At 34.6% G+C, this 6191-nt stretch overlaps 1 pseudogene; it reads right to left on the reverse strand.

The window, feature by feature from the left end:
- Positions 1–4411: 4411 nt before the first annotated feature.
- Positions 4412–5907, reverse strand: LOC149240326 (glucan endo-1,3-beta-glucosidase 3 pseudogene; annotated as a pseudogene).
- Between the last annotated feature and the right edge of the window lie 284 nt (positions 5908–6191).

A 6191-nucleotide genomic window follows, 5' to 3' on the forward strand; every position in this document is an offset into this window, starting at 1 on the left:
GTTGATTAAGCATGAAATCAAACATTTGTTTGTAGTCAAACCCACTTTTCAGAAGTACACTGAAGTCGATGAGACTTACATAAAGTTAATCAAAGCTACCATTCCAGATGAGGAAAGATAGGAGAAAATATGTTTACTCGTTGATTCATTAGAAAATAGGTTTTACTAGAGTAATTTTGAAGCTTTGAGCAACATCAGACAGGTCTAGAGGAAGAAGTGGACACATAATCAGAAAAACGAAAAAATAAAACAACATATTTTTAGGCCTAGTCTTCAACAGTAGCCTCGAATTTAGTGCCAGCCAGCTTAAGCAATTTTATTTTCCTATTTTTTCCCCTATATTTAGATATATTTGTGTTTTCAAAACATATATTATTTTATAAATTTATTTATTTTGGAATCTGATCTCAGATGTAGTATTTTCTATAAGTACTTAGAAATAAGACATAGAAATCATTGAACCATTGTAATAGACTTTTGAGCAGACTTGTATCCTTCGAAGTTATTATTGAAATAATAAAAAGATTCTAGATTCATTTCAAAACAAATTGTGTTCCTATAAGTCTTTCTTTGTTATTATTTTCACTATGTTTTATTTGCATATGTTTTGAAGTTTATGGGAGTTCTGGGTAAGATAATATTGAGTTTAAATTTGTCTAAAATACCCTATGAAGTTATAATCTATTACCGAGATTAGTTTATTAAACTGTTTGTTTGATTTAACTCCTCTACATCAATAAATTGCCAACTTCCCTTAAATTTTCTTAAACATATATTTTTTGGTTGTAAATCATTTTACACGCATACATTGTATATGATGGTTAGAAAATCTTTTTTATGTTTAACAAACATATAGTTTCTAAAGTTTCAACCTTGCACATCTAAATCAAAGCTAAATTAATGTTTAGAGGTGAAGAATCAACCCTTCTATTTATTCATAAGTAAATAAGAATCACACCTATTCAAACACTTCAGAGATTTGGTCATCCAAAAAACTTTAAAAACCAACAAAATATCTTAGATTCTCTAGCATAATTCCTAACCTAGAATTATCTACGGAGGTACAACAGTAACAAAACAGATAAAACAATTTGGTAGATATGCAATAGGATGGACAACCGACATTTGTCATCACCTTTCCATCTCAATGACCCGAGGCGAACATAACCACACCAACTCACCCCTTTAATGGTAGAGGGCGGTTTCGTGGCATCGAGTTCTATAAGCTAAATGTGACAGCATGCTAATATTTTTTGTTATTTTCCCCTTTCCAAGTCTTTCCATTGTTCTGGTCTGCATGCTCGACGGCATTGTGGGACAAGGCCATCTGATATTAAATAAGTAGAATCTTTGGTTTATATAATATGTTTTATAATATTTAATATTCAATACAACTTGAGTGGGCCTAATGGTTAAGAGCATGTGTTTCCTCCTATGAGGTCATAGGTTCAAAAACCAGAGGGGGGTAGAGTATGAATGCCTTCATAGACTTAGCAATCAAATCGTTGTGCGAAGATGGGTTCATTGTCCCACAAACAAGGAGCTCTCATACACCAATTAGGTGTTTGGCTTGGTCGTGACCTTAAAATTGGATAATAATAATAATAATAACAATATTGTATAGTGGTATGTGGTAGGGATATTGGTTATTTTTATAAATATTGGGATTTTATTGAGAATTGTGTGATTAGATTTTAATAAAGGAAAAAAATCATCTTTTTATATTACTTCAATTTAATACAATTAAAAGTTTCTTATATTATTTCATTCTAATATAATGATAAATTGGCAATTGCACTGAGAGGTGCAAAGGAACACCGATAGGAGGGACTGGGAATAATATGGAATGCAAAGGGATGCTTTATAGAATATTATTTAAGCTCTTTAAAGAAACCTTAAGTGGTTATAATTTTATTATTTCCATGTTCATATAGGCAAGTTATTACAACTACCTTCCAACCATTTGGGAACACCAATTTAATCAATGTCTATTGTAGTTTCTCCCTCAAGATGGCATTGAGAGTTTCTTTGATCTTGACAAAAAGCCCCCATAATTCTTTAAATTCAGTGTCATAATTCTTTTCTAGGCATTGAAAGTTGCTTTCAGCGTGACAAAAAAATCCCCATAATTCTTTAGCTTCAGTGTCATAATTCTTTTCTATGTGTGTGCACTTGGGTGCCCAAGTGTGAGGTGATGGAGAGCTTTGGTAACAAAAAAACTTTTCCTTTCAACGTTTTTAGTCATTTTTCTTTCTTTTCATTAAATGTGTTTTTTATTTGTAATATCTATTATGAGTTTCCAAAACAATGAATTGATGATGATAGTTTTATAGTTCCCTGCAATGTTTTGGTTTCCTCTTTTACATATTTAAAGACCCATATGAATGTAAAATATCTAAGATGTTGAAATAGTTTGTTCCACATACTACCTATGCTTCCCATGCATCAATGATATTCTCTCAGATTTCGCTTGTGTATTCCATTGTACCAAACCATGAACCCAATGCCTCATAGGTCAATAGACAATATAAGCAAAAAAGATTTTTACACTTTAAATTAATTTTGATTTGAAAAAAATGGTAGTTAGTGATGTGGTGCGGTGGGTAGTAATGCTTCCTACAAACTTTGTTTTTTGTTCCACAGCTTAAGTAATATTGCACATCCCCAATGTCGAGGATTCACTAGAGCTTATCATAATGTAATGCCCAATGTCGAGGATTCCCAATAACTTATCATAATGTATGCTTGAAATTATTGTCTTCATAAATAATGAAAAAAAAAGAATTCCCAACTAATTTTTCTATTCTGAACTCCTAGTAATGCCCATTGTTCTTAGAATGATTTTCCTTCCTGCAACTCATTTTTTCCCTCTAAATATACAACCATTGCTAACAAATAATTAACCCAAGGAATAAATTCTGACACACTTAAGAGTTACTGCTTGGAAACATCATGCCTCTAGTTGCATCTTCTCGCATTCCTCCCGTATGGCCTCGAACAAAACAATTGACGAACATCGCTCACCAAAACTTGGAAATACAACTACAATCAATTTCCCTGAGTTACTAATCATTTTTCCACTTTAATTATTGTGGCTACAATACCTCCTCATGAAATTCCTACCATTAAGCCTTCCTGAAGTGTTGTAAATGGGGCGCCACTCGTCAGTGGTGGGATCATATGCTTCGATGGAGCTAAGGTCGAAGCTAGGAGCCACGTTATTGTCCCCCACAGCGTAGATGCAGTCCTCGATGCTATTTTCGTCCTTTAATTCAATGGTAATTCCGTCCGTTAAGTTGGTTTCTTATTAGTTGACACTTGATCACACCTTAAGTCGATGGAGTTGGAAGCCACGCTCCACCCACTTGTATTAGGGTTTAATTAAATTCCATTAGCCCTGTCGGTCCTAAGGGAAACAATGATTCCAATTCATTGCACTATTGACTTTTCATTGGAAAAATAATGTAGTCCAAAAAAGAAGGGAAATAAATATAGCCCAACATGTGAAAAGCCAAGTTGCAGTGCACCACTGCTTAAACATAATGGTGTTGGTGTTGGTGTTCGTGGCCTTGGCCAAAGTCCCATTTGCACCAATATTGTAACCAATTTTTCAAATAACGAGATGAGTTTCCACTCTAAATAAAATAGTAAAAGCAAGATTAATATTCATTTTAGATTTTATATTACGAAACTAGAGAAATGAAGGACAATAACTATGAAAGTAGTAAAGCTCTCCCATATTGGACAAATGTTGATTACAAAAAGACCTAGAAATGATCAATACCAAAACATTCAATGAACTTTAATCTCATAAAAATTCATGCCTTAGTAGGATAAATACATGAGCCATGACTGACAAAACATAAAAATAAATTATATCTATTAATCTTTTATTGTTCTCTTTGAAGGCTTGGTTGGAGAAAGCAAAGAGATCACAAGAAATTCTCTCCAGATAGGTAGTTCATTTTGTTTTGAAACTATCCGATATGTATCATATCAAACAAATATAAACAATACATGGAAAGAAATTTTCTTCAAAGGAAAGTAAATTGTGGAAAAGGAAACTTAGATATACCATTACACACAAAGTTAAATAAATTAAAGAAATGAACTTGTTGGACAACCCCATAGCATACTTAAAAACCACCTATGTTCAACTAATGAAATTATTAACACAGTTTCATAGGAACCATGGATCTATTAAGTGTCCAAGTGCATCAAAATAAATAATTGAGTGGAAACCTATATATGCCCTTGATTTATTAAATGCCCAACGAAATTAAATAATTGAGTACAAATCTCTCCATGCATAAAAGATCCAGTGTATATATATTATCAATTTTATTTTTCCTATCTTCCACTATTAAGTAACTCGAGGAAAAAAAAAACTTCAATACAAACCTCTTTGCACTTAAAAGATCCAGTATGTGTATCTAATCAGTTTTCTTTTATCATCAATCTTGTATATATAATCAGTTTTGTTTTCACTTAGAGAGCACCTAGCTTCTCTTAGTGCAAACATGAGCATATGACTAGCAGACTTAACCAGGAATGTTTCTCTACTGAACAACACTAGGTTCTGCACTATATTTTCAAGGATTGGAAAAGCCAACTTACTTAGGTTATTAGTGGTTATGGTAGCCATAACGTTAAAGTCACAAGAAATGATTTCCATGCCTGTCTTGTGGTAGTAGCTATGAGAGGCATAGGAAGAATGCTATTGAACATTATTAGGATTGTAGCAGGGCTGGCCTTACAAAAAAGAACAGAAATCAACTTGGCCAGGACCACATGCCCAATCCAAAGAAACTCTAACAAGTTTAGGGTCAACCTATTCCATTTATATTCAACAAGTCTGAATGGCAATGTCATTGGCAATAATTGTACCAACATATATTAAATGTAATGTGTACACTAGATATTTATCGGCATATAGAGTCCCCAATTCTGCTCATAAATAGGACCTGATCTCATATCCTTGTTGAATAATTCGTAAATGTATGTATTGACTAGTATGCCAAGATCCTTAGGAGTTCCTGTGCTGTTGAGGACATGCCTAACTTGATTACTGTGATAAGTGTCAACATTGTCATCTATGGCAGGAGGTTCACTCTAGACACACTTTAAGGTCCATCCTGTCTCAAACACAACCATAGGAATGTTTTTGAAATTCAAGTCAGCCATGGCAAAGTATGCAACATCAATCATGGCATTAAACATTTGTGTAATGTAGCATTTTATTGGCATCCACTGCCTCTTTGTTAGTGGGGAGGGGCTGAAAAAGGGCATATTCCAATCCCACCACTCCATTGCTTTGCGTGTACACATAACAAGGATAGATGTTGACCATGAGAAAAGAATCAGTTTTCTATAGAAAATCCAACATGAGCACAAGAATCAACTTAAGGCTCCCATTGAAGAAGGCCTGAGAGGGTGGAAAGGAATATAAGATGATGTCAAAAAAATGATGACTTGAAACATTGATCTACCTGTCCAGATTGGCTGCCACCAAAGTAGATTGCAAGAACTTCATGGTAGACAACACACCTAAGGCAGCATTGGGAATAGTAGTAAGAACCTTGCTACCCACACAGATTCCTTTGAAGTTGATGTCTGGAAAGTAGGTTTCCACCTTCCTGTTCACCCAACTAGCTGCAGTGGAGTTTGACCACCTTATCCCTAGCAATTTGTTTTTGGGCACTGTTACTACAAAATCTATTACTGTTTTCCCCTAAAATGTCAAAGTTCCTTGATCTACATCATGAAGCCACACATGGTTCACTTGTTGTACCTTGACATGAAGTGCACTATAGCTGCATTTGAGTTCCATGCCTTTGAAAACACTTTCATTCCCGTGAGTACCCAACAAGACAACCAACATCTACTCACCCTTGAATTTCCCTTCATATTTCTTGTCCTCAAGCTGACACCACTGAAGCGCAAGAAACCACAATGAAAGATTAGGCTCACATATAGCCCGAGCCGCGTGAGGTCCATGAGATGGATAGTGAAGATGAAAAACCGTGGAAGTTTCTCGCCATTAGTGATCAACCAAACAATGACCACAACAAAACCCTTTCCATGCGTACGTTTTTTATCCGCCAGAGGAGGATGAAAATGGGTTGCTCAGATTGGCTCGCATGAATAGTGTTGTGACATAGAAATCCCATAGAGAAAATGCCTTCGGCATA

This window comes from Pinus tabuliformis, chromosome 8 (assembly GCF_031772625.1).
Source record: "Pinus tabuliformis cultivar Carrire ecotype Pingquan chromosome 8, CPIR1, whole genome shotgun sequence".
NCBI classification, from domain to species: Eukaryota; Viridiplantae; Streptophyta; class Pinopsida; order Pinales; family Pinaceae; genus Pinus; species Pinus tabuliformis.